The sequence below is a fragment of the Callithrix jacchus genome, chromosome 16 (assembly GCF_049354715.1).
Source record: "Callithrix jacchus isolate 240 chromosome 16, calJac240_pri, whole genome shotgun sequence".
Lineage (NCBI taxonomy): Eukaryota > Metazoa > Chordata > Mammalia > Primates > Cebidae > Callithrix > Callithrix jacchus.
The window spans coordinates 4,689,766-4,717,321 of record NC_133517.1 but is presented as its reverse complement, the minus strand read 5'-3'; the positions used below and the strand labels follow the sequence as shown (position 1 = coordinate 4,717,321).

The 27,556-nt window shown below is 44.3% G+C and overlaps 1 protein-coding gene and 1 pseudogene across 8 annotated transcripts in view; both read left to right on the top strand.

Moving 5' to 3' along the window:
• SNTG1 (syntrophin gamma 1) overlaps positions 1-27,556 on the top strand; it is a 924,527-nt gene that overhangs the window by 29,092 nt on the left and 867,879 nt on the right. The gene's annotated exons all lie outside the window — the stretch shown is intronic.
• The window catches only part of LOC108588609 (uncharacterized), a 38,764-nt pseudogene continuing 17,320 nt past the window's right edge, over positions 6,113-27,556 (top strand). Inside the window, exon 1 of the transcript XR_013528225.1 lies at positions 6,113-27,556. This exon is cut by the window's right edge and continues 17,320 nt beyond it. The product of XR_013528225.1 is annotated as an uncharacterized LOC108588609 (transcript).

Here is a 27,556-nt window from a genome sequence, read left to right as displayed (position 1 = left end):
TCACACCCTGTTCTCAGGACAGACTCTTCAGTCCCATGCCACTCTGCGTTCACACCCTGTTCTCAGGACAGACTCTTCAGTCCCATGCCACTCTGCGTTCACACCCTCTTCTCAGGACCGACTCTTCGGTCCCATGCCACTCTGTGTTCACACCCTCTTCTCAGGACAGACTCTTCAGTCCCATGCCACTCTGCATTCACACCCTCTTCTCAGGACAGACCCTTCAGTCCCATGCCACTCTGTGTTCACACCCTGTTCTCAGGACAGACTCTTCAGTCCCATGCCACTCTGCGTTCACACCCTGTTCTCAGGACAGACTCTTCAGTCCCATGCCACTCTGCGTTCACACCCTCTTCTCAGGACCGACTCTTCGGTCCCATGCCACTCTGTGTTCACACCCTCTTCTCAGGACAGACTCTTCAGTCCCATGCCACTCTGCATTCACACCCTCTTCTCAGGACAGACTCTTCAGTCCCATGCCACTCTGTGTTCACACCCTGTTCTCAGGACAGACTCTTCAGTCCCATGCCATTCTGCGTTCACACCCTGTTCTCAGGACAGACTCTTCGGTCCCACGCTGCGTTCACACCCTGTTCTCAGGACAGACTCTTCAGTCCCATGCCACTCTGCATTCACACCCTCTTCTCAGGACAGACTCTTCAGTCCCATGCCACTCTGTGTTCACACCCTGTTCTCAGGACAAACTCTTCAGTCCCATGCTGCGTTCACACCCTGTTCTCAGGACCAACTCTTCAGTCCCATGCCACTCTGCGTTCACACCCTGTTCTCAGGACCGACTCTTCAGTCCCATGCCACTCTGTGTTCACACCCTGTTCTCAGGACAAACTCTTCAGTCCCATGCCACTCTTCGTTCACACCCTCTTCTCAGGACAGACTCTTCAGTCCCATGCCACTCTGCGTTCACACCCTCTTCTCAGGACAGACTCTTCAGTCCCATGCCACTCTGCGTTCACACCCTCTTCTCAGGACCGACTCTTCAGTCCCATGCCACTCTGCGTTCACACCCTCTTCTCAGGACCGACTCTTCGGTCCCATGCCACTCTGTGTTCACACCCTGTTCTCAGGACAAACTCTTCAGTCCCTTGCCACTCTGCGTTCACACCCTCTTCTCAGGACAGACTCTTCGGTCCCATGCCACTCTGCGTTCACACCCTCTTCTCAGGACAGACTCTTCGGTCCCATGCCACTCTGCGTTCACACCCTCTTCTCAGGACAGACTCTTCGGTCCCATGCCACTCTGCGTTCACACCCTCTTCTCAGGACAGACTCTTCGGTCCCATGCCACTCTGCGTTCACACCCTCTTCTCAGGACAGACTCTTCGGTCCCATGCCACTCTGCGTTCACACCCTCTTCTCAGGACAGACTCTTCGGTCCCATGCCACTCTGCGTTCACACCCTCTTCTCAGGACAGACTCTTCGGTCCCATGCCACTCTGCGTTCACACCCTCTTCTCAGGACAGACTCTTCGGTCCCATGCCACTCTGCGTTCACACCCTCTTCTCAGGACAGACTCTTTGGTCCCATGCCACTCTGCGTTCACACCCTCTTCTCAGGACAGACTCTTCGGTCCCATGCCACTCTGCGTTCACACCCTGTTCTCAGGACCGACTCTTCAGTCCCATGCCACTCTGTGTTCACACCCTGTTCTCAGGACAAACTCTTCAGTCCCATGCCACTCTGCGTTCACACCCTGTTCTCAGGACCGACTCTCCAGTCCCATGCCACTCTGTGTTCACACCCTCTTCTCAGGACAGACTCTTCAGTCCCATGCCACTCTGCGTTCACACCCTCTTCTCAGGACAGACTCTTCAGTCCCATGCCACTCTGTGTTCACACCCTCTTCTCAGGACAGACTCTTCAGTCCCATGCCACTCTGCGTTCACACCCTCTTCTCAGGACCGACTCTTCGGTCCCATGCCACTCTGTGTTCACACCCTGTTCTCAGGACAAACTCTTCAGTCCCATGCCACTCTGCGTTCACACCCTCTTCTCAGGACAGACTCTTCGGTCCCATGCTGCGTTCACACCCTCTTCTCAGGACAGACTCTTCAGTCCCATGCCACTCTGCGTTCACACCCTCTTCTCAGGACCGACTCTTCGGTCCCATGCCACTCTGTGTTCACACCCTGTTCTCAGGACAAACTCTTCAGTCCCATGCCACTCTGCGTTCACACCCTCTTCTCAGGACAGACTCTTCGGTCCCATGCCACTCTGCGTTCACACCCTCTTCTCAGGACAGACTCTTCGGTCCCATGCCACTCTGCGTTCACACCCTCTTCTCAGGGCAGACTCTTCAGTCCCATGCCACTCTGCGTTCACACCCTCTTCTCAGGACAGACTCTTCGGTCCCATGCCACTCTGTGTTCACACCCTCTTCTCAGGACAGACTCTTCGGTCCCATGCTGCGTTCACACCCTCTTCTCAGGACAGACTCTTCAGTCCCATGCCACTCTGTGTTCACACCCTCTTCTCAGGACAGACTCTTCAGTCCCATGCCACTCTGCGTTCACACCCTCTTCTCAGGACCGACTCTTCAGTCCCATGCCACTCTGCGTTCACACCCTCTTCTCAGGACCGACTCTTCGGTCCCATGCCACTCTGTGTTCACACCCTGTTCTCAGGACAAACTCTTCAGTCCCTTGCCACTCTGCGTTCACACCCTCTTCTCAGGACAGACTCTTCGGTCCCATGCCACTCTGCGTTCACACCCTCTTCTCAGGACAGACTCTTCGGTCCCATGCTGCGTTCACACCCTCTTCTCAGGACAGACTCTTCAGTCCCATGCCACTCTGCGTTCACACCCTCTTCTCAGGACAGACTCTTCGGTCCCATGCCACTCTGCGTTCACACCCTCTTCTCAGGACAGACTCTTCAGTCCCATGCCACTCTGCGTTCACACCCTCTTCTCAGGACCGACTCTTCAGTCCCATGCCACTCTGTGTTCACACCCTGTTCTCAGGACAGACTCTTCAGTCCCATGCCACTCTGCATTCACACCCTCTTCTCAGGACAGACTCTTCAGTCCCATGCCACTCTGCGTTCACACCCTGTTCTCAGGACAGACTCTTCAGTCCCATGCCACTCTGCGTTCACACCCTCTTCTCAGGACCGACTCTTCAGTCCCATGCCACTCTGCGTTCACACCATCTTCTCAGGACCAACTCTTCAGTCCCATGCCACTCTGTGTTCACACCCTGTTCTCAGGACAAACTCTTCAGTCCCATGCCACTCTGCGTTCACACCCTGTTCTCAGGACCGACTCTTCAGTCCCATGCCACTCTGTGTTCACACCCTCTTCTCAGGACAGACTCTTCAGTCCCATGCCACTCTGCGTTCACACCCTCTTCTCAGGACAGACTCTTCAGTCCCATGCCACTCTGTGTTCACACCCTCTTCTCAGGACAGACTCTTCAGTCCCATGCCACTCTGAGTTCACACCCTCTTCTCAGGACCGACTCTTCAGTCCCATGCCACTCTGCGTTCACACCCTCTTCTCAGGGCAGACTCTTCAGTCCCATGCCACTCTGCGTTCACACCCTCTTCTCAGGACAGACTCTTCGGTCCCATGCTGCGTTCACACCCTCTTCTCAGGACAGACTCTTCAGTCCCATGCCACTCTGTGTTCACACCCTCTTCTCAGGACAGACTCTTCAGTCCCATGCCACTCTGCGTTCACACCCTCTTCTCAGGACCGACTCTTCAGTCCCATGCCACTCTGCGTTCACACCCTCTTCTCAGGACCGACTCTTCGGTCCCATGCCACTCTGTGTTCACACCCTGTTCTCAGGACAAACTCTTCAGTCCCATGCCACTCTGCGTTCACACCCTCTTCTCAGGACAGACTCTTCGGTCCCATGCCACTCTGCGTTCACACCCTCTTCTCAGGACAGACTCTTCGGTCCCATGCCACTCTGCGTTCACACCCTCTTCTCAGGGCAGACTCTTCAGTCCCATGCCACTCTGCGTTCACACCCTCTTCTCAGGACAGACTCTTCGGTCCCATGCCACTCTGTGTTCACACCCTCTTCTCAGGACAGACTCTTCAGTCCCATGCCACTCTGCGTTCACACCCTGTTCTCAGGACAGACTCTTCAGTCCCATGCCACTCTGTGTTCACACCCTCTTCTCAGGACAGACTCTTCAGTCCCATGCCACTCTGCGTTCACACCCTCTTCTCAGGACCGACTCTTCAGTCCCATGCCACTCTGCGTTCACACCCTCTTCTCAGGACCGACTCTTCGGTCCCATGCCACTCTGTGTTCACACCCTGTTCTCAGGACAAACTCTTCAGTCCCATGCCACTCTGCGTTCACACCCTCTTCTCAGGACAGACTCTTCGGTCCCATGCCACTCTACGTTCACACCCTCTTCTCAGGACAGACTCTTCGGTCCCATGCTGCGTTCACACCCTCTTCTCAGGACAGACTCTTCAGTCCCATGCCACTCTGTGTTCACACCCTCTTCTCAGGACAGACTCTTCAGTCCCATGCCACTCTGCGTTCACACCCTCTTCTCAGGACCGACTCTTCAGTCCCATGCCACTCTGCGTTCACACCCTCTTCTCAGGACCGACTCTTCGGTCCCATGCCACTCTGTGTTCACACCCTGTTCTCAGGACAAACTCTTCAGTCCCTTGCCACTCTGCGTTCACACCCTCTTCTCAGGACAGACTCTTCGGTCCCATGCCACTCTGCGTTCACACCCTCTTCTCAGGACAGACTCTTCGGTCCCATGCTGCGTTCACACCCTCTTCTCAGGACAGACTCTTCAGTCCCATGCCACTCTGCGTTCACACCCTCTTCTCAGGACAGACTCTTCGGTCCCATGCCACTCTGCGTTCACACCCTCTTCTCAGGACAGACTCTTCAGTCCCATGCCACTGTGCGTTCACACCCTCTTCTCAGGACAGACTCTTCGGTCCCATGCCACTCTGCGTTCACACCCTCTTCTCAGGACAGACTCTTCGGTCCCATGCTGCGTTCACACCCTCTTCTCAGGACAGACTCTTCAGTCCCATGCCGCTCTGTGTTCATACCCTGTTCTCAGGACAGACTCTTCAGTCCCATGCCACTCTGCATTCATACCCTCTTCTCAGGGCAGACTCTTCAGTCCCATGCCACTCTGTGTTCACACCCTCTTCTCAGGACAGACACTTCAGTCCCATGCCACTCTGCGTTCACACCCTCTTCTCAGGACCGACTCTTCAGTCCCATGCCACTCTGTGTTCACACCCTGTTCTCAGGACAGACTCTTCAGTCCCATGCCACTCTGCGTTCACACCCTCTTCTCAGGACAGACTCTTCGGTCCCATGCCACTCTGCGTTCACACCCTCTTCTCAGGACAGACTCTTCGGTCCCATGCCACTCTGCGTTCACACCCTCTTCTCAGGACAGACTCTTCGGTCCCACGCTGCATTCACACCCTCTTCTCAGGGCAGACTCTTCAGTCCCATGCCACTCTGCGTTCACACCCTGTTCTCAGGACAGACTCTTCAGTCCCATGCCACTCTGCGTTCACACCCTGTTCTCAGGACAGACTCTTCAGTCCCATGCCACTCTGTGTTCACACCCTCTTCTCAGGGCAGACTCTTCAGTCCCATGCCACTCTGCGTTCACACCCTCTTCTCAGGACAGACTCTTCAGTCCCATGCCACTCTGCGTTCACACCCTGTTCTCAGGACAGACTCTTCAGTCCCATGCCACTCTGCGTTCACACCCTGTTCTCAGGACAAACTCTTCAGTCCCATGCCACTCTGCGTTCACACCCTGTTCTCAGGACAGACTCTTCAGTCCCATGCCACTCTGCGTTCACACCCTGTTCTCAGGGCAGACTCTTCGGTCCCATGCCACTCTGCGTTCACACCCTGTTTTCAGGACAGACACTTCAGTCCCATGCCACTCTGCGTTCACACCCTGTTCTCAGGGCAGACTCTTCAGTCCCATGCCACGCTGCATTCACACCCTCTTCTCAGGGCAGACTCTTCAGTCCCATGCCACTCTGTGTTCACACCCTGTTCTCAGGACAGACTCTTCAGTCCCATGCCAGTCTGCGTTCACACCCTGTTCTCAGGACAGACTCTTCGGTCCCATGCCACTCTGCGTTCACACCCTCTTCTCAGGACCAACTCTTCAGTCCCATGCCACTCTGCGTTCACACCCTGTTCTCAGGACAGACTCTTCGGTCCCATGCCACTCTGCGTTCACACCCTGTTCTCAGGACAGACTCTTCAGTCCCATGCCACTCTGTGTTCACACCCTCTTCTCAGGACCGACTCTTCAGTCCCATGCCACTCTGCATTCACACCCTCTTCTCAGGACCAACTCTTCAGTCCCATGCCACTCTGTGTTCACACCCTCTTCTCAGGACAGACTCTTCAGTCCCATGCCACTCTGCCTTCACACCCTCTTCTCAGGACCAACTCTTCAGTCCCATGCCACGCTGCATTCACACCCTCTTCTCAGGGCAGACTCTTCAGTCCCATGCCACTCTGTGTTCACACCCTCTTCTCAGGACCAACTCTTCAGTCCCATGCCACTCTGCGTTCACACCCTCTTCTCAGGACAGACTCTTCAGTCCCATGCCACTCTGCGTTCACACCCTGTTCTCAGGACAGACTCTTCAGTCCCATGCCACTCTGCGTTCACACCCTGTTCTCAGGACCAACTCTTCAGTCCCATGCCACTCTGCGTTCAAGCTCTGACAGGGCATGAGTGGGTGCTTTCACAGAGCGGGGTTTCCCTTCAGCCCTTTCCCTGTTTTCTGTCTAAAAAATATGAATGTATCAACTACAGCCTCTGTGTACTTTCTTTTGAGGAGACATGACATTGGTCAAGAGATTGAACAGCTCCCTTCTATAAGAACCGCCCTCTTCCCACAGGAAGTTGTCTTTCTAGCACTCCTATACCTTCAGGAAGTGCCAAAATGGTCACCTCACTTATAACTAATATTCAGAACCTGATGCACTTTCTTCTTACCTTTCCTCTGAAATTCATTAAACAAATGTTTATATATTCATATATAATATATTTGCATGTATTTATATACACACACACACACATATATATATATACATATATATATGCACATTTGAAGTGGCTCTGAAGCTGGTCATGGAGGCCTTTGAACCTGCTTCAGGTTCACGAGGAGGCTGGCCTGCAGCCTGAGTGAGCCCCTGCGGGCTTGGCTGCCTGCCTGCCTTGCTGTCTGGTTGGCCTCCCAGCTGGAAGCCTGTGTTATGTGCCATTAGCAGACGCCCTGGACTCTGGGATAAGTTATAGACGCGTAGGAAGCTTTCTTGATATAGATTGAATTTGTCATTCTAATCTACGTCAATCTGCCTAAAAGGATATAAATGACCTTTTCTCTCTTGCTTTTGCCATTTTGTGTTTGTTTACTTGTTTTTAGATTAATAAACTTTACTAGCATGCAAGACCTACTGTGAGCATGGCACTGGGGTAAGAATTATGAGGAGTGTTTCAGACATACGTTGCTCACGTGGTTAACAGGAAAAGGTATACAATCTAGAGGCATAAATGAGAATGTATACAAATGATTAGAGATAAACATATCTCAAAAAGACAACAGGGACGAAGTGGATGCTAAATATAGACTAGGACACACCTGCAGTTTCATCTGGAATGTGAGTACAAAGGAGTAAAAGTGATATTCTAAACCGTGCCGGCAAAATCTGCTAAGATGTTTTCTTAATGGATGTCGTATTTGTCTTAGCTGAGACTTACCCAGGACTGGAGACAGGGAAAGTTTTACTAACAAGTGTTACGACTTCTATCTACATAACCCTTTCCAGCATACAAGGGTCTTTATAGACAGCATATTTCTTTTTTTAAAATACATTTTATTTTTTGAATATTGTTAATACACAGAAAAATTGCACATGTGGTGCAGAGAGTTCTCAAGTACCCCATACCAAGTTTCTCCTATTAACATCTGACACTAGTGTGGCACATTTTCCAAAATTAATAAACCAGTGTCGATGCCATCTTATTTGTCCTACAGTTTCTACTTAAAAGTTTTCTTAGGTTTTATCAGCTGTTCTTTTTCTGCTTCAAGATCCCATCCAGAACACCACGGGACATTTTGTCGTCATGACTCCTCAGCCTCCTCTTAGCTGTGATCATGCCCCGGACTTCCTTTATTTTTGTTGACCTTGACAGTTTTGAGGCCTAATCGTCACATAGTCTGTGGGATGTCCCCATATTGGGGTTTGTCGGATATTTCAAGTATGACTAGATTGAGTTTATGTGTTTTGAGGTGGAAGACCACAGAGGTAAGTCACCATTTCATCACATCCTATCAACATGACGTGTCACCGTTGATGTTGACCTTGGCCACTTGGCGGGGTAATGTTTGTCTGGTTTCTCCTCTGTAAAGTTGCTTTCCCCTGCACTCCGCCCACCTCTACACTGTGCTCTCTGGAAAACAGTCACTATGAGGATTGAGGCTCCAGCTCTTGAAGGTTTATTATCTACAAAAATATCAGCAATTTCTCTTCATAACAGATTTGCCTATTCTCCACCATTTGATGTTTAAATCTAATCATTTATTGTATTGGTAGGAACCCATGGATGCTTATTTTATAATTTTAGTCATAATGCAATACTTTTTTACTTTATTGCTTAATATATTTCTTTGAAAACCATTCAGTATTTAAATCCACTCTGTTCAAGAGGAAGGTGGGAGTGAAAGGATGGCTCAGAGAGGTGAGGTGATTTGCCAAAGGACACACATCCAGGGATTGCATCCAAATTACATGACTCAAAGGCTGGATTCCTTGCCTCCAAAAAGGGATTCCTTAATCTAGTGGAGAAATTGACCAATTAAAGAAAGAATTGCAAACTGGGTGCTTGCAGGCTAAAGATGAAATTTGTGTTGAAGTAACTATTTTATTCGACAAATGCTATGCACCAAGTACAGGTGCTAATATTTTAGGATAACGTTAATGCCTTCACATCTCTGAAACCATTATTGCTCTTCCTGAAATAGGTAACAAAGAGGAACAGAATACTTGTGTAGGTGGGAGAATGGCTTTAGGATATAGGCTGTGAGTGTGGAAGGATCTTTTTGTCTGAAGGCTTCAGAAAACATCCCTGTATTTCCAAATGACTTCTCTTTTGTCCAGTTTGCAGAATTTTATTCCTTGCCCTTCTGGCCCTGTAATCCATGTAATTTAAAATTTCACAGTGAGCCCCACATTAAATGTAAGACTTATTTGGATGGAAATATTTCCGCATTTCTAGTCCTTTCAGATTACATTGCTTTTCCTCTTCTATTAAAATGACTCTTAGAAAAGCAAACTTTTACGCCACCATGTATTGTATTTGCATATTATTTCCATTTTAATTGTAGTTCAAAATACATATTTTAATGCCCATTTAAGTTTAAATGCTTAGTTTTGTTATCACATTAATTTGATTAATGTGTTTATTTTTTAAAAGCTTTTAAATATTAAAGCAGAAAACAATCTCATTATGGTTGGGAGGCAAAGTGCATACAATATTAACGTAGAATTAAAGAATTTTGCTATATTATCATTGAAGTATTTATTGTATAATAATTTTAAAGTATCTCTTTAAATGTCCCTTATGTGGTGTGTCTTTTGATTCCGGTGTGACAGTGTCCGAGGGCCTCACTGCCCAGCTCTTTAGCTGAGAAAAGAAACAGTTCCCAGGAGGATCGAACAGCCTATCCGGTCTGACTTCATAGAGCTCTGCAGGATGTAGGGTGTGAGTCTAGAATCCGATTTCAGGGGTTAATTGAACTTACTACATCCTTCCTTCTACAGATCAGTAGATGCTGTGCTCAAAAGAAATATTTAATAAATTATATTTGTGAAATTTCATAGCATATATTCTTACTTCATTTTTTTTTTTTTTAGAGGAAGGCTTCCTCTGTTGCCCAGGCTGGAGTGTGGTGGCACAATCCCCACTCTCTCCAACCTCTGCGTTACAGGCTTTAGCAGTTCTCCTGCCTCAGCCTCCCTAGTAGCTGGAATTACAGGTGCCCACGACGACGGCTAATTTTTTTGTATTTTTAGTAGTGACCGGGTTTCACCAGTTGGCCAGGCTACATATTCTTACTTCTTTCATCTGAGTACTACGTACTGTTTTATCAATGTATTTGTTAGTATGTTTCTCATTAAAATATTAATTGCCATGTAACTTGCTCCTGTGGTGTGATGGGTATTCTGAACAGGTATCTAATAATGATGCTTATTACCATTCTTAAGATACCTGATCATTATTTTATTGTTAGTCTTCGGAATTACATTGCTCAAAAACTGTTAGAAGTTTGATGAATTAACTTCAGTACTTGAATACACACAAACTCACAGACTGATAGAATCTATGGCTACGAGATTGCCTTCCTTGCAATATGGAAGTTTTGGTAGCAGCATCCCTGCAGGTCTTCTAGCCTCTGCCGAAGCTAACAGAATACAAATGCTTTATTTTTAAAGGCAGTGCGTTCGTCACTGGGCAGCCCCGAATAGTTAGAAAGCCGAAGTCTGCGTTCATTTGACCTTTCTTCGTGGGTCTTATGTTAATCAGCAGTTGCCCCAATAATCTGCCTTATAAACAAAGCGACTTACAACAAGCTTGATTTATTTTCACGTTCACCAGCCAGCAGATGAGCCATGTTCATTCAGCTGATCTATGCAGGACTGTCTTCCTGCAGACTCGCCGGGTTCAGGTCTGTTTCAGGTGCATGCCTGCCAGGGCCCAGGCTGCAGGGGCAGCAGTTGTGAGAATCCTGTTTCCTCTGTGGAGGGCGAGAGCATGACAGGCAAACCTCAGTACACAGGTACTGAAGGCCTCTGCCCATGTCAGTTAACCCAAGGTCCACCTGTCAAAGCACATCACATAGCCAAGCAGGAAAGGAAAGGCCTGGACCCTCCGTGCACAGTGGGACCAGGAACAAGGGGATTTTTGCTGGACAGTAATTCACAGTACCCTTCTTCTTAAACTTCATCGCTGTATGAAAGGAGATCATTATAACCATCTTTTTTTTTCCCATAAATAAAGTAACTGACAATCAGAAAGATTAAATATGTTGCTCTGGGTTTTAGTTACTGGGAAGACCAGGCAGCAAACTGGGATCTAAGTGGCTCAAAAGCCCCTATCGTTTGCCAGTGCCCTCTCTAGTCCAGCGTCTGTATCTGTCATCTGTGTATATGTGTATCTGTATCATCTATCTGTTCATTATCTATCATGTGGGAAGTATTTTCCTACAGATTTCTCCTTTCCAGCTCTACCATCCTTCAGTTACTGCCAGCCTTCGTTTCGTGTTGTTGTTCATATAAATCTGACTCCCAGCTACTTTTGTCAAAATTATTTCATACTCTTAAGCACACGAAAGTCTGTTACTATAACAGGATAAAACATTGTAAATAACTTTATAGACATAATAGTTCAATCTACATTCCTTCTAATTCAGGCTACAATGAGACTGAATAAAATCTTGAAAACTCTGGGAGATACGTATATGGTTGTAGGATATATACATACACCAAGGATTTCAATCCCCTCTAAATTTTACTTTGGGTTTTTGAACATTTTAAATATTTGAAAGGCACTGGTTTTAACATGACTGGCGGTAGCTTTTATATTACAGAATAAAAAAGGAAGTGATTTCTTTTCTTTACCTCAGAAATAAAAAGCAGTTTTTTTCTGTTCTTTGGAAAAGGGAGGAAGTGTATTAATATTGAATTAAGTCTCACAGTATTTTTCTATAGCCAAAGTGGGCCATCTGATGTAATCCGAATCTGGTTAATTTTATGAAAATCAACCATTACAAGATATTCTTGTTCCTTTTACCTAGACAAGACCTAAACCATAAAAAGATGAATCTTGTATCTCTATGAAATCATTAATAGGACATGTAACCCCCAGTTGGATTCAAATTCCATTTCAATTACATAGCATGTTCCTTCTTCTTAAAATTAATGTTCCCAAATATTCATATTTTTGATGATTTTATTAGCATATTCAACATATGTGTTTAACACATTTACAACAAATGTAACAATTCTTAATTGCTATGAGAGGTATAAAAGAGAGTAAAAGGAGTAATTTTGTCCGGGTGTGGTGGCTCACGCCTGTAATCCTAGCATTTTGGGGGGCTGATGTAGGCAGATCACTTGCGGCCAGGAGTTCAAGACCAGCCTGGCCCACATGGTGAAATCCCATCTCTACTAAAAATAGAAAAAAATTAGCCAGGCACAGTGGCACATGCGTGTAATCCCAGCCACTTGGGAGGCTAAGACAGGGGAATCCTTGAACCTGGGAGGCGAGGTTTCGGTGAGCCGAGATCATGACAGTGCACTTCAGCCTGGACAACAAGAGCGAAGGTCTGCCTCAGGAAGGAAGTGATGTCTGTTCGCAATCCACTTACACCTTTTTCTCAGTGATAAACATGGTCAACTGCTTCATGTTTGAAGGCTATAAAGATCTGTACTGGTGAATACATCCTTTCTGTTGTCACCACCATCTTTATCAGGGCCTAGAGCAACTGGGGAGCTTGTGCCCCAATTCCATTGATATACACAATGCTCAGTGTAAATGGCATCTTCCAGGAACGATGCTTCTTCTTAAACTTAAAGATGTCCTAATATTGCATAGATGTTGTCTATGTAGATGAGCATATTTGTGTTTTCTAACAAGCTGTGACAATTGGTAACAAATTGTCCATTGCTAGAAGAGTTTAATCTCATGGAGTTACCTCAGCAGTGACTTTGTGTAATTGTAATGATGGATTTCTAAATTCTCTGGAGACCAAATTACAGCAGCTTAACATTTTAGAGAAAGTGCTCAAAGATACTGAAACATCATCCAAAAAATATGTATTCACTCTATTAAGTCTATTAAAGCTCTGTGTTGACATTAAAATTTGTTATCAGGCCAGGCATGGTTTATGCCTATAATCCCAGCACTTTGGGAGGCTGAGGCCGGCAGATCACTTGAGGTCAGGAGTTCGAGACCAGTCTGGCCAACATGGTGAAACCCCGTCTCTACTAAAAACAGAAAAAATGTCTGGACATGGTGGCAGGAGCCTATAATCTCAGCTACTAGGGAAGCTGAGGCAAGAGAATTGCTTGAGCCCGGGAAGCAGAGGTTGCAGTGAGCTGAGATCATGCCACTGCACTCCAGCCTGGGTGACAGAGCAAGACTCTGTCTCAAACAAACAAAAAACAAACATAAAAAAAGAAAAAACAAGAAAAAACACAGAATATCTTAATTATTCTCTCCCTTTAATGTCATAAAACTTCTGTAAATTAAACTCCACAGAGACTGGATATTTTAATTATTCAAAAAATCTAACGTTAACTCAATTCATGCTCTCAGCTGGGTCTCCAAAGACTGCTTTTTATATATCATTGTGTTATTCATTAATTATCATGGGTCATTTTACTGTGGTGAGGAAGTTGAACCTTAAAAATGTTTAGATGTTCTCTACCAGGCATGAAGATTGTAGATCCCCTGTTGTGAAGGACGCAACGTCTTCCCCAAATCTGTGTCTCTCATGACTCTTGCTTTGTGCATTTTTGACTATGTAATTTAAGATATTTCTTCAACTTGAACTTTGGAGTCACTCAACAATGACTAGCATCTTCTTAAATCATCTGCTGAATAGTTTGAAAATTCTGTTTTTCAGTTTCTGGATTTTTGGAAGTTGTACTCCAATCTTAAGTACTCTTGTTTTCTTTGGTGAAAAACATCCTGTCTCCTCTAGAAGCTGTGTTTTGTTAAAGACAATTTTCCTTGTATTTCCTCTCTGGATCTTCAGTGTTCTTGGCTTATTCATGATTGATCCCTAAAGCTCAGTTTCAGCAAAATTAGGGAAAAGGACTGAGCGTCCCTGCTCCTCGGGCTGGAAGGCCGTCTGTCTTTCGCTGCAGCACTGGAAAGAAGATGTTTTCCCCGGAGCTGCCTTAGCTACAAATTTCTAAGAGCTCCCAGCTCAGGGCATGGAGAATCCCAGCACACCTTTGGGTCTTTCCCGCAACTTCCTCCCTGATCTTCGGCACCCTTCTCTTAAGTGCTGCAGAGCATCTGAGACCACCTTCTACAGGAGAGGTGCACCGATCCTTACCCACTGGATTTCAACTCTGGACCCAAAACTCCCTGAGGTTAAGCAGGAAAGGTCTTTTGTTGTTCTGATGCCACACACCTTTAGTGTTTGAAGTCCTATTGGTTCTGTCCAGAACTGATGGTTCTAGAAACCGCTCTTCTTAGGAAAGAGTCTGGTCACATTGGTTTGTGGTTGGTGAGGAGACCAGATCAGGTATGTCTAACAAATACTTGTCAATAAGTCATCTGAAATGGCACCACACATTTACATGAACACAAGAAATTGATGTCATCATGGAAAAAAGATGCTAGCAAACTATTCTATTTCATTACAAAAAAGAATAATTTACAACTTAGTTGAAAAATCAAGAATGAATACTGAATCCTTGGGTGTTACACTACATGTATTTCTTTCCTTATGTTTTACCTGTAATTCGCTGATCTTCTGAAGACGACTCTCTTTTTATTCCCTTATAGACATGAAGCTCACTTCATGGCATTATAATTGCTATTTTGAATTGCATAAACCTATGTGAAAATATTTGGAGTAAACTTTATCCATTCCTGGCCTTCGTGTAGTTCATTATAAGAAACAGCATTACTTCATAGATGGACTCAGGGATGTCTGTGGTTTATATATTTTTCAGCTGTGCTGAAAGAAAGATCTAAATTCCATGTGCTCATAGGTAGGTCCTTTGCCTAAGATTGCCACACTTCCAAAAGCACACGGGAGTACTTGTTAGCACACATTTGGCTTCGCTGAGCTACGCTACTCTAGTTATGTTTCTGTGGACTATTGTTAATGGCTGAAATTCTCAAGCATACTTCAGTTACTATTAAAGTATTCCTTGGCCAGGCACAGTGGCTCACACCCATAATCCCAGCACTTTAGGAGGCCAAGCAGGTGGGTCAGAGATCAGGAGATTGAGACCATCCTGGCCAACATGGTGAAGTTTCATCTCTTCTAAATACAAAAACTAGCTGGGCATAGTGGCGCATGGCTATAGCCCCAGCTACTCAGGAGGCTGAGGTAGGAGAATCTCTTGAACCCGGAAGAGGTTGCAGTGAGCCCAGATAGTGCCACTGCACTCCAACCTGGAGACAGAGCGAGACTTCGTCTCAAAAGAACAACAACAATAAAAAAGAAAGGCTGTCCACTCCTGCCTTCACATCTGCTAAATGTGGGGAAGCTAAATGCTCCCCAGCTCTCTTCTGCTCCTCACAGCTCTGAGGCATGGGAAGTCCTCCTGGCATTCCAGAAAATACTGTGACTGTTGTGATGTTATGCAATTCTTGACTTGCTAGGAGCGCACTTAAATTCTGTTTTTAAATTGTAAGTGTTATAAGTCTGCTGTCCAAACAATAGCTAAACCTTCTTTATTTCCCCGCATTGGTTATTCATAAAACCTTTACAGTCTTAGGGTTGGCAGAGAATTTTAAATTAATCTATTCTAACACTTGCGTTTTGGGGGATAGTAAAACTGAGATGAAGAAAGATTGTCTCTTTACTCTGACTTTATGCAGATAGTTAGTGGTCAAAGTAAAACTAGAATTAGATTTGCTGACGTTTAATTCATCATATTCTTAGGCTACAGAAAATGTTTAAAGGTGAAGGCAGCAATATTTTATCTGTGAAAAGGGAAATAATCACTGGACTAAGAAATGAATGTAAAAATAATGCGTGTTGTTAACAGAATGCCTGGTAGATCTGGGCTTTAAATACAATATCTAAATATATCCTTGCAAATCTTGAAAGACAAATGAAATCAGTCCATTTCACTGCTGAAACCACTGAGACACCGAGCTTGTAGTCACTGAGATGCTGGCTTCGGTGTCTGATAGCTAATCTCATTAGAAGTATTCATTTCCTTTATTTCTTTAGTGAAAAAAGTTAAGGATTGTAATCACTTAATAATATTTTCTGTAACAATCAAATTGTAGGAATAGAAGGCAAGATTAGCACTATTATGAGCATGACTTATATAGAAAGATCTGTAGTCTCTCAGCATTTATTTTAATTCGATCTTTATCTTTCTAATAAGTGTCAGATAACCAGGAAATGGCAGCACTGTTAGTGGGAAACATGACTCCTCAGAAGAGTCCATTGAACTCCTTGAAGCAACTTGTGAACACAGAGAGTAGTGAGGGTAGGTGCTGGGAAATGTATCACCCCAAACTGCTCTTCTGTTTGTTACCTTATGAGTATGGTTGGAACTGGGTTGATCTCAAGAAGCCTTTGGAGCCTGGGGAAACCTTTCCGCCAGAAATGCCATTTTAGACCTAAACGTCTTCATCACGAACAGACTGATCTGATAGTGAACTGCTTTTACTGTTCGTCTTCATTCAGACAAGTGCCAGGCCGCGAAAAATAAAACAAGCCCCTGTCCTCAGACAGTATCTGAGGAAAGAGTAGACAGATCGTGAGACGGGTCATAAAGACTTTTTGTGCAGTTGTATTAAACGATGCAAAATCCTGATGAGGATGTGGAGAGAGAAGACTTCCCTCTAAGGGGGAGAACAGAAGAGCAGGAACCCGTGCTGCAGAAAGCCACGATGCGGGGCACCCCGCGGAAGAGAAACAACTCACACGCAAGCCTGGAAACGGGACAGAGCTTGGCCTGTCCTACACGTGACAGGCTGCTGGGGCCGCAGCTCAGGAATGAAGACGATGCGAGCTTAGAATAGCTTAGAGAAATAGGCAGTGGGACGAAGGGTCTCGGGAGGTGCACGGTAATCCAGCCATTACCGCTACTGCTATTGCTCTCAGCGACTTGGGTGAGGCCGTGATCGGACTGGGCAGAGTCTGATGTCACTTCAGTGACCTGGGCCACACATCACGGTAAGGTGGACGTGCAGACGCTGACCGATTTGGACCTTGTTACCAGAATTGAGTATATAGGACTTCTTGAGAGCTTTGACTTAACAGTAATCATAAAGAAGAAAGCAACGTGGAAATTCTAGGTGTTTGAGTTGGCTAACTAGTTCAGTGGGTACAAATTACTGAAATGGGAATAACTGGGGACAGAACAAGTTTTGACTGGTGGGACAGGCAGAAATCCATTGTTCAGCATGAGGCACGTTCGTGTTGATGATTTCTTTGCCTTGCAGGCAGAGGTGTAAATCAATGGGTAGATACATGAGGGTAGGGCTCTGAGGAGTCTGAAACTGACCTGGACATTTAGAAATTACTGGCTTATAGATGAGATTTATATTTATTGGAATGTGTAGACCACCAAAAGTGACAAGAAGATTAAAGTCTAGGAATGACTTTGAAGAGCTTCAACATTTAGAACAATGTAAGGAGAAACCAGCAGAAGAGACTGTGACGGACAGGGTCCCACCAGGAAACGATGACGTCAAAGCCCCGCCTCCTCTTGTCCATAGGTACTGCACCCCGACTCACAGAAGCTGCAGTCTTCTCTCCAAGGCATCCAGCCAGTCTGAGAGGACCCTGGGAGAGAAACAGACGATGAATGTCCTGTCCTCATTCTCCTCTCTCCTTCCTCTGTTCTCTGTTGATGCTGCCCGCTGGCCCAATTCTTCTGGGAGCTAGAGATTACCAGCGCCCTGATCATGCAGGTCAGGGTCCCCAGCGCTAAGCAGGATAGGCAAGCTGGAGAGCCGTCTGAAGATGCCCGTAGAAGGTGCCTGGCACAGAGAGCAAAATATTTTAAGTTAAGACTATGAAGACCATACTCTCTTTTCTTACTTTTGATGATGTGTAAATGCAAAGGAAATGTAGAAGATACCTCTTTGTTACCTGACCAGGGTGTGCCGAGAAGTAAATTACCTGAGAGACTGGAAACTTGCTTGAAAAGTTCACAGGCCTATTCAGGCATTGCTACTGCCGGTGTCCTCCACTGAGTAAAGGAAAACCCATCCTCTGTCAGAAATTGTTTGCTTATTGGAAAACCAAGTCTGAGAAAAAGGTACTATTTCAGCTCTGCATAGGAGACGTGACATTATTTTATGTCATAACTGCGTAGCTACGACTTGCTGCTTTTTCCTTCATAGATTTCTGTATATTCATAACAAAAGTGTTCTGTGATTGAAAACCAAAGGATGAAAATTTAAGTCTCAAGTTATATTTTTCCATTATTTCTTTAGTGTGAAAAGTTAAGGATTGAAATCATTTAATACTATTTTCTGTTACAATAAAATTGTAAGAGTGGAAGATAAGATTAGCATTGTTATGAGCATGATTTTTATCAAAAGATTTTCAGTCACTTAGCATCTATTTTAATTCAGTCTTTATCTTTCTAATAATTGTAAACTAATTGGGTAATTTTTAAAGGAAATACTACCAGAGAGAGAACCACATATGGTTGGAAAGTAAAACTTAAATGAATGCTGTTGTCTTAACGTGTAGTAATTAAGTTAGTAGACCACATTCAGAGCTGTCAAATAGCTGAGTGGTTCAGGCACGTGATTAGTAACTACGCATCAAACATAAAAGTCACCAGCAGCTCTCCTTAATAAAAATTCTGTTAGGCTGCAAGATCTAAGAGGTACTTCAAATGAAAGCTGATCTGTAAATGCTGTTATTTAGAGGGGAAGGTAATTTGGTTATAACTCTTACTCTGTGGCAACTTTTTGCTGAGAAATATGTACTCAGAAGCATACTTTGAAAGAACTAGAATGTGTGTTTTCTCTATCCTTTCTTTTACTCTTTAATTTTTGATTCTAATGCAATTTTTATTTCTAAATTGTCATGCTAAATTGAAATTTTGCATGACAAGAGCCTTTAGTAAAATCTTCTCCTCTCACGAAATATTGATCCAGAGAATGATGACAACGCTAATTTTAATTATTATAAGTTCAGAGATTTTCTTTTCCAAGGTTAATGTTTCCTATTTTTTTCTTTAAAGCATATTGATGTATTGTTCTGCAATATTACTGTAAGTAATGTGTCTTATTGTATTACTACAAAGGAGAAACATTGTACTTTAGAAACATTGCAGACCACGACAATATTTTTTAGTTATTTGAGATCAATATATGCTAAACATTTATTCTCCAGTATTCCGGTAAGCAGAATGTTTAACTGGCATCTATTTCTTTGGCCTGTTAGTAATGACGAAAAATGTGATCAAATCTGAAGTGTTTCCACGAACATCAAAAGAAAAATTATGCTTGGCACAATTTGAATATTGGGTATCTTTTGTATGATGTTGATAAAAGGTTCATAATTCATGCATGTCGTGAGAACAGTCTTAGAGTATTTGGCACACCTCATTTCCCTTCAAGACTGAAGACCTTGTGTAATGTATTTCAGTATATATTCATTTATGGCCTAAATCTGTCGTGTGTACTGATTGGACAAATCACTCTTTGTTTTTTGCTAGCTAAAATAATTTTAAACCTAAAATGATCTCATTAGATTGTGTTCATGCGGTGAAGTGATACTGTCCTCCAGCAGAGTTGCAGTCCCTGCTGGCTCCACGGCAGACTGGCTTCATAGGGGGCTCAGCGTGCACATTGCCTTGGTGCCTCAGGTGAGGCAGAGCCCCGTGCTACAGCAGCGCCCAGTGAGTGCTTCCAGCCTCTTCAGCCCATTCACACGCACAGGAAAGAAGTAAAGCTCTGACAGTTACAAATCCACTGGGAGTAACTTTTCATCGTTTACTTATCTTTAATGGGAAATGAATGAACATGATTGGCTCTTACTGGGCACTTAGTAGTATTCTTTTGATTTTAATGGACTTGCTGTTTACAAATGTTCTTAACTCACCAGAAAGGGAGGAGCTCCCAGTATCCACATTGGCAGTACTCTCCTCAGTAAAAGACCAAGGCTAAATCTTTGTTCAACCTTACCAGAGGCCAAATTACTGTGGTGACCCACACTGCAAAGTAGCCTTGTCACACATGTAAAGGGCTCTATATTCCTCCACTGCGTCATCACGGAGATCAATGTCATTTATAAGCTGAGCTGTTCTCAGGCTTGTCGATTTAGGGGCCGTAATCTCTGAGAAACCCTGGACCTTGACTTCTGAGCCCTGGACAAAGAATTCTAGGACCCAAATATCCCATCTCATTTTCAATGCGTTGTTTCCTCTGCTTTTTTCGGATTGCCATATATTGTGTGCTACTCCAGAAAATGTTTTTCTCCAGCTAGACAGATTTTCTGATCAAAGAAGTCTCCTGAAGTGTTACATACATCCGTTGCTATTTATTTTTTTGAGACGGAGTCTTGCTCTGTCACTCAGGCTGGAGTGCAGTGACGCGACCTCAGCTCACTGCAACCTCCGCCTTTCAGATTCAAGCAGTTCTCCTGCCTCAGCCTCCCGAGTAGCTGGGACTACAGGTGCGCAGCACCACGCCTGGCTAATTTTTGTATTTTTAATGGAGATGGGGTTTCACCATATTGGCCAGGGTGGTCTCGAACTCCTGACCTTGTGATCCACCCACTTTGGCCTCCCAAAGTGCTGGGATTACAGGCATGAGCCACTACGCCTGGCCAATTGCTATTTACGTAACAGGCTTCACTGATGCTAAGATCACATAGATTTAAAATTCTGATCTGGGTTACTTTCATTTTGCAGAGAGACATTTAACTTATCCTTGCATATACAGTAATTTTAGGTTCTGCAAAGGCACAATTTAAGCATTTGAGCAAAACACTTTGTAGGACTGGTTTCAGAACCTTTCAAAGCCAATATAGTGCAACTGAGACAAAATCTAAAACAGACAACCCAAACTGTGTCCTTTGATTGAATTATCCAGATTGACAAAGTCTAATCTTTTCAGGTAACTGGACATCTTCCACTCTATTTTGCTATTTTATACAGAGGGTTCTAGCATATCTCCTCAATGTGTGTTAAAACTAATGTGGGTGGTAGGTTTGATTCAGCGTGAAATGGGGTGGGTCATGCACAGCCAGGCAGTGCGTGGTATAGGGTAGTGCTGACCAGGCACAGGCTTGTCTCCAGATCCACATTTAAAAATGGGACTTTGGTCGATTAGTATTTCCCAATTTCATTTATTTTACTGAGAGTTGAAAAATAGCAGTTTTCTATCTATATTACATTCTCTGCATGTATTTCTTTTTCTTTTTCTTTTTTTTAACTTTTATTTTGCTAAACAGTTATATGAAAGGAACAGTCAGATGTCCCCTGGAGTCATTGATTATCCTTAATATAAATAAAAGTAGGAAACTGGGACCTTAAGAAGATAGTAAATAACTGAGATAAGCGATGGGTAATTCAGTCTCTCTCTCTTTTAAAGATTTTTTTCCCCTCCCCAAGCTTTATTGAAGCCAGATACAGAAAGACAAATACTGCCTGTTCTCATTTATATGTGAAATGGAAGAACTCATAGAAACAGAGAGCAGAAAGGTGTTTGCCAGAGGATAGGAGTGTGAGGGAAATGGAGGGAGTTTGGTCAAAGGGTACTAAATTTCTGTTACAAGATTAGTAAGTTAATTCATTCTTTTAAGGCAGCATGCTAAAAAGCTCTGACGAGAGTGGCGTAGTCAATAACGTAAAATCCCAGTTCTAGAAGCACAGCATTAAAGACGGTGCTTCTGTACCCCTAACTGGTGTTCATGTGCGTATCCTGAAGAGGTGTGTGGGTCTTGTCTCATTCTTACAGTTTCCAGCAGACAGCCATGCCTAGTAAATAAGATTGGGAAGAGCAGCATCAGCAAAATGCCATTCTCCTGAGCTAATTTTAGCTGTGGGTGTCATAGAGAGAGTGTATATCTTTTCATTCAAATGAAATGAATTCATTTTATAAATGTAATACTAATTATGCTTCTTGTTTATCTTCACGTTCCTTTACTTCATTACTGCTGTATTTTGTATGAAGTAGTTTAAGCAGCTGAGGTTGGCCCGACCTCATGCAGGGGGGTAAGTGTGTCATGCCGTGTGTCTCCACACAGCAGATGAGTGACAAGCAAGCAGAATGCTTGGCAAGGATAGCCCAGCAGGATTGGAAACACTTTCCAGAATGCAGAGAGCCCTCAATGACTTGCTTTTACAGTTATGCAGATAAACATGAAAACTGGAATGTCACTCAGTCTGAGCCAGGTTACTCACTCAGATCCTTACCTTCACCTTGCACTGTGGCTGGGTTTGGAGACTTGACTGAAAGGGGTGATGACTTTAAAACTATGCAGATGAACCAGTGTGCACAACATGGGGAGACCCTGTCTACACACACACACATGTACACACACATACATACACATACACGTACACAGACACACACACATACACACACGCACATACACACATACATACACACACGTACACACACACGTACACGCACACAGACACACACACAAACACACACATACAGACACACACACACACACATTTTAAAGAACCAGGCATGGTGTTGTGCACCTGTAGTCCCAGCTACTCATTAGGCTGAGACTGGAGGATGTTTTGAAACCAGGATTTCAAGCCCAACCTGGGAAACAGGGTGAGACCACATCTTAAAAAATAAACAAACAGGTTGGGCGTGGTGGCTCACGCCTGTAATCCCAGCTCTTTGGGAGGCTGAGGTGGGCAGATCACGAGGTCAAGAGATCGAGACCATCCTGGCCAACATGGTGAAACCCCGTCTCTACTAAAAATACAAAAACTAGCTGGGCGTGGTGGCGTGCGCCTGTAGTCCCAGCTACTGGGGAGGCTGAGGCAGGAGAATTGCTTGAATCCAGGAGGCGGAGATTGCAATGAGCCAAGGTTGCATCACTGCACTCCAGCCTGGCGCCTGGCAACAGAGCAAGACTGTGACTCAAAATAAATAAATAAGTAAATAAATAAACAAACAAACAAATAAGTAAACATTCTTCAAACGACATAGGACCTGTGGAGCATGAAGTTAAAAGTCTAGCTCTTAAATAAATTTCTGCTGTCCAAGTTTAATACCTGAACTTCCACAATTAAAGATTTAACCTTTCAGTGTTAGTAAGAGGTTTGGGATTCAGATACATGTGGAGACCACAAAATGAAGGTAGGTGAGAGAGAAGCCGTTTGCTAGGGCTCCAGGGCAGATGAGAGGTCCACAAGAGGATACAGGCCGAGCCTGCGGGGATCACAGATCAGCACTTTGGTTTCACTGTGGACTGTTGTTGGCATGGTAGCAGTCACCCCCATGTGGAGGCACACATCCAGCAGGGAGGCCCACAACTGCGGACAGAATGGGCAGAATGGGGAAAACGTGATGTCCATTTTGACTAAATAGGGAGTGAAATGACATCCGTTATGGAGAAATGAATGGCTAAAGGGGGCAGCCCTACAACTCCAGGGATGAGTGGCTTGTCAGCATTTTCTTTCTAATCCAAGAATTTACTACTGTGAAACGTTAGGATCATTCCTAATGAAACAGTACAGCATATAATTACAGATGAATCATTACTGGTCATAGAGTAGAAAGCAATTCTTATTATCAGAGAATTTTCTCCATTTGGGTCCCCAAAGCGAAGATGATGGCCTTCATAACAGTGTAAATACAGCTTCGATCCAAGCCTTAAATATCTCGTGGTTGAAAGTGTGTGCTTTTAAGCATAAAATGACATGCGTTTTTATCTGTTAGTTAATGTGCAAAATAGGATTCTCCTTGCAATTTACAAGTTAAATTCGTCTAATTAGCTCTTTTGAATTTTTTTGTTTCATTATTTCTCAACTACTCAAAATAAGTGGTTGATACGAAATCCTTGATTTTTTCATTAGTAATTGTTAATCATATTGCAGGCATTTTCTAATTTATGGAAGTTAGGGTCAGAGGAAAATGACCTCCAATTCACGGTGCCAAGGCTTTCTCCTCCCTCCCTCCTGACCCCGGGACAGAGCATGCCGGTGAAAAGCAAGAAGGGAGGAAAAAGGGGAAAATGAGTCTTTTGTGATACCCTTTATTAAATGTCTTTGATAAAGAGGACACCATTGACTTGGAGCCCTCAGTTCATGTGATTCCATATGCTCTGGCACCAGACCCATTGGCACTTACATTTCTTCATAGAGGTGCTGTTAGCACTGTGGCAGTCACTCCCCATTGTCCCATCTCCGCTCTACACAGACACTAATTTACTTTCTATCTGTCTATTTTCGGCATTTCATATAAATGGAATCATACAATCTATGTGTTTTTTGCAGCTGACATTTTTACTTGGAACAATGTTTTCAAGTTCCATCCGTGTTGTGTAGCACATGTTAATACTTCATTTATTTTTATGGCTAAATAACATTCCAATGTATGGAGATGCCACGTTTTGTCCATCCATTTAGCAGTTGATGAATATTTTGCCCGTTTCTACTTTTTGGCTATTACGAATAATGCTTTTGTGGACATCTGTGCCCAAGTTTTTTTGTAGAGAAGTACACTATAATTTACACTTGGTTTTTAGAACACAAGTGGTAACCTTTCCCTGTATGCATAGCACACCTGCCTGCCCGTGAAGATGACTGAATTTCATTGGAATCTTTTAAGGCTAAAATGGGTGAGGATTTCTAGTTTAACCCCTGTGCTTTTGAGATTTAAACAACTGTATCCCATGAAATTAATAAACTACCCAAGTTGTCACACCTGGTTAGTGTTAACAACGTAACTCATAATCTGCTGGAGATCTAGTTCAGCATTCTTTTACCATGCATTGGAAACCCACATGAGGGGGACCTGAACTAAGCTGAGCTCCTATGAGCTGACCTGGGAAGCATAATTCTGTAATTATTTTTCTTTAGAGAATAGATTTGGTTTCCAGACAGATCCTAAATCTAATGACCATATTAGATGCTTCAAAAGAATGTGTGCGTACGCAGTGATTTGTTTTCTTGACTCTCAGCATGTATGGAGTTAACATAACAACAAATATCTATTAAGCATGAATAATGGGTTAACATTGAACATTTTGGAATGCAAAGGCAATTACAACTGTATTAAGCAGTCAAGAGTCAAGATAATATAATAGTTAATGATGAAGTAGATAACGAAGGGTTAAGTTGTATGTTTTGGGGACACTTACAGCAAACACAGATTTGACTGCTAAAAGATGGCTTTTGATCCCACCTTTGGTAATAATTGGAAACCTGATTTTGAAAAAGGAAATCTATTGCTTTTAGTGTCATTTACATTACCTTTGAAAGGACTGTACATGTTGCTATGTAGGGTGACTTATAGCCACACATTGCCGCAGTTCAAATGGCACCACGCGTTAGTTTTGAGTAATACACACATACATACAGACACGTATAATGGGCAGATGCTCGTATATATCATATGTAAGTGAGGTGGGAAACAAGGTCATAATGAGGAAAGAGCTCTCAAAAGAGCTGGGTCTTGTTCCAACTCTGTGCTGCCACTCAAGGCCCATGTGACTCTCTCAGCCTGTATTTACCTCAGACAGAGATAACAGACACATCCCGCCCCCCTCCTCCTCTCATTGGCATGCAATGAGATAATGGCCCCTTTCCTCTTGGGTAGAGCGTTGAGTATCTTCCATGGATTAGGGAGATGTGGAGGACTCCCTAGGGAGGTCGTATGCAGGAACAGCATGATCAAGACCGGAAAGTTATCTGTAAAGGAAAACATAATTGTATTGAAATACTATCTTGAAAACTTTCAATTTGATAGAAATGTCATCTTCAAGAATCCTGGCTGCTGGCTTGGGCAAGAGTAAAAGACTTGGATAGTTTGCCAGTGGACCTATGGGATTCGGTAGGCTTGGTTATGCAGGGCACAGGCCCTGTTCTCTGCGGAGTCTACTTCGTAAACAAAGCTGGATTCTTTTTCTCCCCCTTTAGAGCTGTTTCTACTTTAAAACAATTTTCTATTTATTGCTGTTTGCCAGGCAAAAATCATATGCAGCAATGTTACTAACATTAATATTTTATTTAAGATCTAGCATTATCAATCATAAAAATAAGAACGGTGCACCCAATGAGCAGTCCATATCACCATCAGCCACAGGCCCAGAATCCACTGTGGGTGAGAAACTTTCGAGTATAGGAAGAAGAATAATTGGTGCTTTCTAACCTGGAGAAGCTTAGACACCTGCTGGGGCCACTCGTCATTCCTTAAAGATAGTCGTTCTTACATCCTGACTCACTGTCTTCCTGAAACAACATTTTCAATATGGTCTTTTTTTTTGTTGCTGATGCAGGTCTGTGTTTGCAACGACTACCCTGCTAAATAAAACAATCTAAGTATTTCTATGCCACCGCTAAGAGTAATATTTTACGGGAATTTCTCAGAATCAGACTTCCTGCCATATATTATTGCATGAGCATATGCCTGATATACTTAAAAGGGACCAGTAGCAGCTAACATTGATGGAAAGCATCTGTGGCTGAATCTGCTTGTTGAAATGCCTTCTCTACATCAGATCACATGGCTCATGTTTACCTCTAAGTCTGGAACTCCCACCATCCTTTTCTGATGGAGGAGGCCACAGACTTGGAAGAATTCAATGACTTGTTGAAATCACACCATAAAGTACTATCGGGTCACCTCTTGAGTGTCCATCCAACTATAGAAAAAAATGGTATAATTCCTACTGGCTTTACTAGGGTGTTTGAAGATGGCAAGTTTAAGGAAGTTTGAGAATGGCAAGAAAAGCCATGTTGATGGCAGCCAGACAAACCCTTTCCAGCTTCCCCTCCACTCCCAGACCCTCCCTGGTGCTCAGATTAGTAGGTTCTCCTTGAGGAGACATTGAGAAACAGATGCAAGGCCCCGTGGAATGCAACTAAGGTCACAGGTGGAGAGCAAGATGTGTAGGGCAGTGAGAGCACAGGTGTCTGTCTGACCGTAGGATGAGCTTCATGATCAGATGAGGAGGCTAGTTGTAATGTGAGGTCAGTAAGGATGAGAAGCAGATGGGACTAGCCCTGGGGCTCTTGGCAAGCTGGGGAAGTTGAAAGACTGGTTCTTTTCTTGGGGGCTTGATGGGAAAGTCTCTCCATCACCCAGACTGCAGTGTAGTGGTGTGATCTCCACCTTCCAGGTTCAAAAGATTATTCTGCCTTAGCTTCCTGAGTAGCTTGGATTGCAGGTACCCACCACCATGCTCAGCTAATTTTTGTATTTTTTGTAGAAATGAGGTTTCACCATGTTGATCAGGTTTTGAACTCTTGACCTCAAGTTAATCTGCCTGCCTTGGCCTCGCCAAGTGCTGAGATTAGAGATATGAGCCACTGCGCCCAGTCAGGGGTGGTTCCAGTCACAGATTCCTGAGCTGTTTGTGGCAGGGAGGTAGGCAGGATCCTGGCAGGAGCAGGGGTACAGCCTGGAATCCACTACCCCTGAGTAGGTGCTTCCCAGGCCAGAGGCGGGAAGTGCAATCCAAGAAGTGACCATCTCCTCGCGGTTTCATGACAGCACCTCCTCTAGCTGTGACTTGTGTGAGGTCACAAGCTCTGAGACACTTGTGACTCGTGGCAGATGACAGCTACTCAGATTAGTTAAAAAACGATGTGAGTGGATGAGTGAATAAAGCATAAATGAATGTAT